The sequence below is a fragment of the Limulus polyphemus genome, unplaced genomic scaffold (assembly GCF_000517525.1).
Source record: "Limulus polyphemus unplaced genomic scaffold, Limulus_polyphemus-2.1.2 Scaffold2668, whole genome shotgun sequence".
NCBI classification, from domain to species: Eukaryota; Metazoa; Arthropoda; class Merostomata; order Xiphosura; family Limulidae; genus Limulus; species Limulus polyphemus.
The window spans coordinates 152,090-163,289 of NW_013668278.1; the positions used below are offsets into that span (position 1 = coordinate 152,090).

Below are 11,200 nucleotides of genomic sequence, written 5' to 3' on the forward strand. Positions count from 1 at the left end.
GATCTCCTTGAGGGAATTCGAAGTTCCGGTGTCACGTAAACGTTTTACCAATTTTCCTGTTAATTAAAAGACAAGTAAGACTGAAGAGGGAACACGAATGTTTCGAAACCAGTTTCTCCTGTATCAAGTTAGTTCCATTTACTGTGATTTTCCATTAATCGTACTTCCGATCTTTGGTACTTTCGGAAGTTCTAAGATTTTGCGTTCCTTTTTATATGCTTGGTTAAATCTTATAGCCGGTTCGTTAGGTACTTCGTCCAAGTTGGTACAACTACAAATTTGACCTGTGTGTTTTATAATTAAATTGATTAAGATGGTGTTTAGATGTAAATGATTTTCTTCGATTAGATCTCGCAACACTTTAATTACATGTACATAAGAGCGATGCAAGCATTGTTTTAACCTCGTGCTCATAAATATCCGCCTTTCAAAGAAAAACATTATCAACAGAATATACTGCAACGTGACTAATAAATAAAGAAAAAGAATTAACAAATGGCTTGGATTAAGTTTTATTTTGTGTTAATGGCTAGTTTTTAACTACAAAAATATGGTCTCATTTTTTATTAATTGTTTTCTGTAACCAACTTCACTGCTTTGCCACTTTCAAAAATAACTTTAATAAGTGTTACATTATCTGTCATTAGGCTTATTAAACTAAAAAAAAAATCGAAATATAAGCATAAACTTTTTATTTTCAAACATGTACATGTTACCTAATATCCGCCAGGTAAAGTTCAATAGATATCATTATATACACTTAATACATTCATTTTCTATGATCCAACACTCACTACATTCTTTAGTTTTCCCAGTCAAATGGATGTAATTCATGTTCTGTTCCCTCATACAATTTACGTGTTAAACAACAGAAGTCAAACATCTGTATTATACTTGCACTAGGGTGATAAATCATGTTCGCAGAACGAATCGAACCACAGGAGAATTGACACAAACACGACCCGTGTTTCGGCGAAGAAATCTTTTTTTTTACATTTGATAAATGTTTAATAAAAAAAATAAAAACGAACAAGAAGTAATTTTACATTAAAAACACGTGGATTACTTTGAACGTGCTCAACTCTCCAAAATTCCACGTGGGTAGTAGTAATTTAAATTCATGTATATATATAAAATGTTGGTTAGTTTTGTTTTTACACAATGGGGCTACATGTACTGTGTCCCTTGACTGAAACTGAACGTCGGCTATTGGCGTTGTTAGCCCTCTCAAATTGGAGTGGGGATAAATAAAATTATATAATTAGATCTTATGTTATTAGTGTTTAATATATATAAAAATAGGCAAAATCTGACACGCAAGCACGTCATACAATGTTTTTTTTATTTGATGTCAAGCGCAAAGCTACACAATGGGCTATCCGTGCTGTGCCCACCACAGATATCGAAATTATTTTTTTTGGTTTTTGCAGTATAAGCCATCAGATTTACTGTATGTGGCACGTCAAAAATGATTGTTTGTTCAATTCCGTGCAAATCTACTAAAGGTAGAGTTTTCCAAGCATAAAAAAAATCCTTCTTTTGGCTAAACTCTGAAAATTTCTTCAACACCTTTAAACATAATCATTCTGAGTATATCGTTTATCAGTTATTGGTTTTAAGTTATTTTCTACATGCATATTTTATTACTATATTTTTACTTATTGTAAACTTTATCTGTTACTTTTAACCGATTTAAAAGCAAGTGGGCAACACGAGGGGTACTATCATGATATTTCTGGTAACTTATTAAACAGAATGAGTCTTAATAAACATTTTAAAAATCAATAAAACTACTTTCGTAAGTGAAATGAACTAAGGATGTAGGTCTCTTACATCAAACAATATTTAAATTGATACTTTTAACACTTTCCCTAAGTAGGTTACTAAAAATCAACCACTTCTTACACGTGAACAGTAAGTTATGATGTGTGATACAATAACAAAATGTGTATTTAAACCATTATTTGACAAAAAAGTCTGTGAATTTTCCTGTAACAGCTAAACCGCTGAATCAACTGCCACCAAAAATGGTATGTATTCTTAGGGCCTCCCGTCCCCTGGGAGGAAGTGACACAGGAACACTGGGTGAGGTATGCACTCAAATCTGATCCTCCTATGTCTTCCCCATGCATTGAATGGGTAAGCCAGTTATTTTCATAGAATTAATCACAAGAATAAGAAACAATAGAATGACATTTGCATATTTAATCAATCGTTAATAATATGTAAGATAATTTCTATAAACTACACTGATTATAAATGTACAAGCAAACCATTGGTATCAAGCTGCCTTTCGCTTCATAAAAAAAACATTGTCCGAGGGAAAAAAAAAAGGTTTCAGATAGCACATGTTAAACTGCTAGAAAGTTATAATTACATCTTCCATTTTGAAACATTTGGTTTGGGCAATACGACCTTTGACATCTGATAAGTCTAGTTAGATTTTGCATCAAAATTAAATATCAAAATCTTCAATTTCATTTATTAAAGAGAGTGAATTATCTTGCTTTTAACTGTTAAATATCACACAAGTTACTTAATTACCTTCAACATTTGCAGAAAATACATGAAGTATTACATTCCAACTTAATTATCTTTCATATACAATGCATACGTGCTTATGGCTTTTTTTTTTCCACTTTAGAATTTTTAATGCATAAGAGTTTCAGTACCCCAGTACTTGTACTAACTACTTATTGTTTTTAGTAACTTGGTTAAGTAATTAAACAAAAACATAAACACTGATAAACTGAGTATGAAGTTTCTGTTAAGTTTTTCTAATTACATTATTTTCATGAAATACCTCGTACATTTAGCATTTAGAATTCCAAAAAAAGAGAAGTTGTTAAAAACACATTTCATTCAAATAGCATTCTTCATTAAGAACAAATAATTAAATCAGTTAATGTTTATAATACAACTAAGTTTTTAATAGAAATTTGATTGTTTTAAGTTAACAATATTTGTATCTTGCCATAATTGGGTAAATAAATCAATATCCAAAGTTCAAAATAAATAATTCAAAGGATACTTTACAACATGAATAAAGTTTACATCTTTTAAACAAGTAGGCAGTAATAAAAAAAATACATCATTTGGTAAATTTTACATTTTGTCAGTTAAGTTTGAATACCTATATTATATCACTCAGTCTGAATAGAATAAAAACTGAAATTTCCATCTAAAAAAGTTTAACCCTGATTTGGAGAAGGAATCAACCATGTAGATGAGCAGGTGGCTATGCTAATTATCCTAAAACAAAATAAAACTTCTTGAAAACTGTACACATGGATTGCAAGTGATATATGTACATTCTGGTAGGATATATAAACACAGATTCTGTAATAGGTGGTTTAGGATATTGCTTAAGGTAATTACCCTGAAGTAAAATAAAAGTTGTGTAAACTGTACACAAGGACTGCAAGTGGTATATATACACATTCTTGTAGGAGATGTAAACACAGATTTAGTAATAGGTGGTTTAGGATATTGTTTCAAAGCTACACAATTTTTCAAGTACTGCACAATATAAGAGCAAAAACAGACAAGATTCATACATGTGCACTACAATTAGACAATCTAAGCCCTGTACAGGAATAGCTTTGTGAATTAATATATAATACTAAGATTTTTCATTTACAGAAATAGTGTGAAACTGGTCATTTATAAGAAAGCAGCTTATAAAACCTGACCTGCATAGAGAGGTACAGAAGTATATATTTTGAAAAAAAGTCTTTTAATATAAAAGTTAGTCAAAAGAGAAAGCTTAAATAAAGCTAAAATTAAGTCACAGTTTTACTGGGTTTAAAGCCTTCAGAAACTGAGTGAAACATGTCTCCTTTCTATCTTCATACCATAAGGAAGCACTTGAATTTAAATGTCAGAATCACAAAAACTTAGCACACTGTATTTCACTTGATATGCCCAATAAACATGAACAAAATATAAATTAAGTTAACAAACAATCATTCTGCAACTGGAAGACAAAAGCTTTATACTATTAACTACTACAATATTTAAAATAAAATTTGAATAAATGCAGTCAGTAATAAATCTTTATGTAAAAGATTTCTGAGGCAAGATATGAATGGTTATGGTCTCTGTTCAACAAACTGCTCTAATACGAAAAAATTTAGATATTTACATAGTTAAAAAAAAAAAGACATATCACAGAAATAATGTGACGGTTGGTACTGGCTAATGACTAATAATTTTCCCCCAATAAACCTGAAAGCTCCTTTTATAACAATGGACAGCTGAATGCCCACAAGTGTATGAACAGCAAGTAAATATAGAACAGCAGATGCAAGGCACTCTTCTGTCTCAAGGAGTGATAGCAGTAGTTCCTGTAAAAGGAAAAAATATGTTAGATGTATAAAAACCACACTTCAAGTGAAGAAAAGCTTAGCTTTTCACTGTGAATTAAAATAAGACAATTTGACTACAAATATGACTTAAAAAGTACTAAAAGTGAGCACACAAGCTATCCTAATCTTTCATATGAATTTATTCAATACCTTCAAGTATACCTAGATTTTCAAATAACTATTTCTATGATAAACACAACTCATGAAAACTAAAAATCTCCTAGAATAACCTGCAAAAAATTTGATAACCTTTTAAACCAAAATTGCTTATCATAGGATCAAGAATCTGTAGTATGAGTAATAAAACTTTGTAGCCTTGAACAGTTAAATCTGCATTTACAGGTCAAACACATCATGGCATCAATTCAATATTCTGCTGTTCCACAGTCAAGAGTCTGTGGTTAAATTGTCAACAGTTTCTAGCTGCCAAGCTAAATGTGCATAGTGTCACATTCAAGAATCTAAAGTTACAAAGATAAAAAAACGAGTCCTAGAACTATTATTATTTGGAGTAGATCTGTTGTCTCAGAATCAAAATCTGTTATTATAAAGTCAGATTTGATAAGTATCACAACTGAAAATCTGTAGACCAAAAGTCAAGAGTATGTTATTAAAGACATAAGAGTAGGTAGCTCATGCTAACATTCAGTAGTCCTAGAATCACAAGCCTGTTGTCTTAGGACCACAAGGACTACTGTTATTTACTATTTATTTTTGATCAAATCTATAGCAGCTATACTTATTCAGATTTATAAAGTAAGACAAAACAATGACAGACCTTCTGCCACGAATCCATCTTCTAAATCTGTGACAATGTGTCTTTACGTGACGAGCTAAAGAAATGAAAGAATAGACAATTCATTTACTGACCTGGAAAACATTATTTTTTACTACAAAATAAGTTTGTACATAATCAAAAAGTTTATTTCAAACCAGAAACTGCTGCTTCTATAAATGAACAACTTTAAAAAATATATTGAAATGTTTATTATCATTTCTCTCAAGTTTGTAAAAAAGGAATTATTTAGGTGGATTCCTGTAAATAGGATAGGGAATGTAAAATGTTATATATTCATCTGGGGAAATGTACAAAATGTGGTTTCAACATCTGATATGAAATGTGAAATACACAGTGTATAATAATAATATAAGTTTATGATGTAGTGTTAGTTTTATTACCATAATAACGAAGTTAAATTGTTACACAAAATTCTTTTTTTTTTCATGTTTAGCTCTTTAGTGACAGATTACCTTATTTGTGACCACACATTTAAATATCAAAACAAAATATTCTCAAGAACCATCATTTTATATTTTGCAAAGATTTCTGATAATTCAAAAAAGTATGAATGATAAATTTTACCACCAAGTCCACTATTTATTATAAGTTATCATTTTCCTAAACTGAAAATGTATTTCCAAATACTTACCTCCGCTGACACCAATAGCTATTTCTCTATCTTCATCTTTGCTATCTAACATTGTGTTTGCTTGTTCCAGTCTTTATATACCCCACTCGACTGACCTCGGCAATATCTAATTTGCAAAACTTTACTCCGGCCCTCACACGCTCTATATGCAGGTACTGTATATAAGCATTGTATGTAGACAATAAAACCACTTTTACATGACTTACCTTGTTCCAATCACTAACATTGGCTCTTAGTGGGGAGGGAGAGTGTCAGCAGAGGTAAGTATGTTTAGAAATACATTTACAGTTTAGGAAAATGATAACTTCGAAAACATACATACCTCTGCTGACACTAATAGCTAGAGTCCCACACTGAGAAGACGAAGGGGCCGGTGAGGACAGAGATCATACATAAAGCATCTGTAGAGAACAAATATGTACCACAAGAAGTGGAATCAGAGTAGGGAACATTGCATCCAGAACAGGTATGTTCTTCACCCAGAACTACAGCAAAATGAAAAGAGTGGAATATAATACAAGTATAATGGTTCAGCCCTGAGCAAACAGCCAAGAATCCACAACTTTGGTTGGATTTAAGTGGTCATGGTACCCATATCCCATGTTGGTGGCCAGGGCAGTTGGACTGCAGATATATATATATATATCTTTGTGATAGGATCCCTACCAGTACCCACAGAATGATGTGTTTTGAACCACTGGATTTATGAAAGTAAGAACGCAACACCAAAGTGGACAATCCTTCTGATCAACCTGTAAAAGTCCAAAAGTCAACACTCTAAGCCTGGATTGATGGGATTATATGCCATACTCCACCAAAGTCCAGAACTCATCCAATATGGATTTACAAACAGTTGTCTTTACTCCCTCACCAAGTGGGAAAGGAGAATTCCATTTACCCATGGAATTATGGAGAGGATGGGGAACATTGTCCCACCAAGGACCAAAGATGGGACTGCATCGCTTTCAGATTTACGAGGAGGTAGTGGACCCTCTGCATGAACAACATAAGACTTCACACCAGATAGCTAAGTGTCAAATCTGGACTGGTTTAATGAGTAGGCTCCCACATAGGATGGTCCTGCTCCTACCAACATCTGGGAAAAAACTTCCAGGAACTCAGGTAGGAGGGTCCCCAACCTCGCCCTCTTCTCCGAGAGTGGAGAAAACTCAACACTCCAAAGGAGAATCTTCTGTCTGCCACCCCAGTAGAAGTAAGGGGGGAACATAAGCACTGAGGACTCCTGAGGAACACGGCATCCTGAAGCTAACAACAATAAAAAATAAATTGTGAAAGAAAAGTGATATAATGAACAGGAGGCCATGGGTTTGAAGGGATGATGTGATAAAACATGTAAAACAACCCTAAAGTCTCAATTAGGCAGAAGGTGGCTGATCAGATGAGTCTTCAGGAGAGGAAGCTCTAGTGAAAGAAGGAGCAGGAAACAGGGAGTCTAAATTCTCCCCAGAATATCCCTTTTCAGAATAAAAAATTCAAACCAGCACTTCCTGGAGAGATACCCCAGGCCGCATGAAGGAGTCCATCTCACCCCGAATCAGGTCGCGGACAGCTTCCACATAGTTAATTCAACATCAGTTAATTTAACACCTTTTTATATATTAAATAGCCAATTTCTGTCCAACAATAACACATTAAACCAGTACACCAATTAATTCAACATTTAATTACACATTGAATAACTGATTCCTAGTATTACAACACAATAAACTATTAAACCAAATAAATATAATGATGAATTCAAAATCTAATCAGATTAAATAACTGAATTTGATTACCTTCTCACAGTAGTGTTAAACCAGATATTTATACCAATTAATTCAACATCTAATTACATATGAAATAATTGATTTCTAGTATCATAACACTGTAAGATAACATTAAACCAAATAGTTACACCTGATTAATCCATCATCTACTTACATATGAAATAGTTTGTTTCTAGCACCATTTGAGGTTCTTCCATTCCCAGCAGAAGGCGGCACTAAAAATAACAGAACAGAGATCACTACTTTGGAAGAAAAGTGTTCTTTTATTCATAACCATTTACTATATAGTATGATATTAAACCAATGAATTATAGCAATACAATTAAAGATTTCTTCTAATAAAAAAAATAGTTTTTGGTGCCAGTCAATAGATGGCACCACACTGTATTTATCATTTCGGTCACATGCATAGATAGATACATATATATATATATATATACATGCTACATCCATTATAGTAAGAGTAACAATATTAACTAATGACTTGAAATGTTTTTTTGTTTGTAGTTAACTGCAAAGCTACAAAATGAGTTATCTGTGCTGTACCCACCAATTTTTAGTGGTACAAGTCTGCAGGCTTACCATTGTGCCACTGAGAGCAAATTTTAAAATGAACAGTTAAAAAAGAAAATGTTTATTTTGAAAATACATAAGCTCGATTTTTGGAAGGAAATTTTATGCTGAATGTGCTGCAACTACAGAATGAAATGAAACCGAAAGCACATATTTCTACTAATCTCTGATAAAATAAATTTTAAAAAATAACAAACCTCGCTATTAGTAGAAGTATCAAGTAAGTCTTGTTCCTCAGCATATGTGTATTCTTTGTCTAGGTCCTGCCTTTCTTGTTTTCTTAAGAGAGTTCTGTCTAAGTTTTCATAACTGTGTTGTAATTCATTTGTCTTAATTTGTTTCTGCTTCAAGCTAAATATATGGAAAAAAAAAATAACTTTTTTAAAAAATTGATGAAAAATTTACCTAAGTTGTCTCACAAGAACATATTTTCAATACATTCTGAACATCAAATTAGTTTATTACTTTAAAAGAAAAGAAACATTAAAGTAATATGTGATTAGTAAATGTCCCTTATCACATGTGATGTTTTTAGTTTTCCTGGATTACTTAAGTTTTCTTTTTCACTCTGGCTGGAAATCACTAGTGACATAAAATTCTTTTTTTTTCTATCTTATGAAATGGGGGAAAAAAAAATGAATAATACATAGAAAATTTAGAATACAAAATAAAACAAGAATCATGGGAAGATTTTCAATAATAGTGTTACATAAATGATTTAAAAATGACACTTGTGTAAAAAACATCTATTTACAAATAAAAAGACTAGATGGCATTAATGGTATATAAATGACTACGTTACTCCTGAAGATAGTATCATAGGGCACCAAAACATATGTAGTCTTTTCAGGGCAAGTCCCTGTTTTTAATAACTATTTATTGTGTAATGATTTTACATTGTATTCCTTTTAATTGTAAATAGAATAGTGTTAAAAGCAAATTCTAAATAAAAACAGACAAAAATTTTAAACCTAAAATTTTTAAAACCAAAAGATGACATTTTTACCCACTCCATGTAAGAAATTATGTGTTGAAATATGTAAGAAAACTGTTTAGTCACTGAAATTTTTCAATTACAGCAACTAGAAGCTAAAATCATAAAATTATGGTAATTATATTTCAGAACATTAGTCTAAAATGATCATAACACAAAAGTTATAGCTAAAAAAAGCCTGAAATGTATAAGTTACTTGAATGCAAGAAAATCATCAAATGTTTTTAATTTTTGCACAATAACCAGATAGAAGGTCATTTTGGGCCATACTTCATCTGGGTTCATGAGTGGAAAATGCAAACAAAAATGGATAATTTGTAATGTCTTTGCCACACAGCATTATGAGATAGTAAAAACTAAACTTTCTAAAAGACAGCCACACATGGTGCATGCTTTTCAACCACCAAACAATATCAATGAAGAGAAAAAGACTATCCAATTTCCATATGACTAAAAAAAAAAGTTATTTGCACACTAAACCTACAATATGTAATATACAATTCATTACAAATATTATCACACTGATCCTAGAAGTGACAAAAGGGCTAAAATGTTACCGAGTATCTGCTCTGAGATGCATAAATGAATATGTACATAACTATTAGTTTTGTATATTTCTTCAGTTTCAAAGACATAATGCATATGATTAATAAATCTCACATACAATTTCAGAAGACAATAGTATATGTTAGCATGTCATATACATTATTGGGGTAGGGTTGCATAAAACTGGTAAACACCTCATCCTGTACAACATAAATTGAGGCAGCTGAATCACTTTTTCTCATGTTTTACTCTTAATATCTATATTGGTAAAAATGTGGAAAAACAAAAACTGAACAGTTTGTGGCCAATGAAATAAAAGTGTTTAAAATATTGTAATTTATTTAGTTTAGTAATAATATAATCTCACATGTAAGTATTGTTTAGGGCAATTTTTACTAGAACTTTAACCCAGTTAAAGAAAATTAAGTAGAAAAGTTGTTGTTAAAGTTAACAGCAAATAAATAAAACAAAACTATGTTTCACAACCTTTCAAAAAAATACTACTTAAAGCACTTGGCTATAGTTAAAATTAATTTTGTACTGCAAAAAAAGAAACTTAAAATTTAACTTAAAAAGTTTTCAATTAGAACTAAATCCAACTTAACATTTGACAAATATAGTTATAAAGTAATGACTTTTCATATTGAAAAGTTTGTTTATTAATTTTTTGATGGAATATTCTCTTTCTAGGAAATACAGTTCTTGGTTTACATTATACAGCATGCTGATTAAACGAAGTACAATGTTTAATAGTTTTCTTTTACTGAGTAACAGTTTGTAGAAAGGCTATAATTCTGAGACATTAGTGTTGATGATTTTAGATATGCTTTTACTACAGAAATAAACCCACCATTGCTGAAGCACACCATGCTGTGGCTGATGAGACAGTGATAAAACAGACTCAGGCTGGTGAGGTGTTTCTGTTGCCTTGTCAGTAATACAAGGGGCATTACTCTACCACAAACAAAAAAACATGTTAAAGGATGTAAAAAAAACTGCTACGCATCTTTGAAATACTTGTCATAAAACTCTGGTTTTTAATTATAATAATAAAAGTAATATACAGGGTGATAAAGGGTTATAGAAATGGAGAGGTATAGGAAAATAATTGTTAGTGGTATGGAATAAGGTGTTGTGGGCTAACCTTGATACAATATTATTGAGGTCATTCAAGGTCATATATGCTAAAAATTACTGAAAAAGTATAGATAATAGCAAATGAAATGTTTTACATGTATAACAAATATTACCAAAATTGTTTTAGAAAAACAACAGTTATAGGCGTAAATGTATCCCTTTCATATATATATATTATAATTTTGTTAAACAAGACCGATGTCTGTAGGTTTACTTTCTTCTTAGAATTCTTCTCAAGAAGTCGATAAGCCGTCTTGACGTTGTTAGAACAACGGGTAAAAGTTGTAGTTAGTGATGAGTTTGATCATAGATAGGAAAAATCCATAGGGTGTAGTGAATATTATATTTATTATATTGAGAAATGTT

General features: G+C 31.3%; 1 long non-coding RNA gene across 1 annotated transcript; it reads right to left on the bottom strand.

Annotated features, from left to right (window-relative positions):
* Nucleotides 1–677: 677 nt before the first annotated feature.
* LOC106467576 lies at nucleotides 678–10,659 on the bottom strand. The gene is made up of 5 exons (XR_002612447.1): nucleotides 10,548–10,659; nucleotides 8,355–8,508; nucleotides 7,739–7,799; nucleotides 5,146–5,200; nucleotides 678–4,346 (listed from the first exon to the last, which is right to left on the bottom strand). It is a non-coding gene; the product is annotated as an uncharacterized LOC106467576 (long non-coding RNA).
* Between the last annotated feature and the right edge of the window lie 541 nt (nucleotides 10,660–11,200).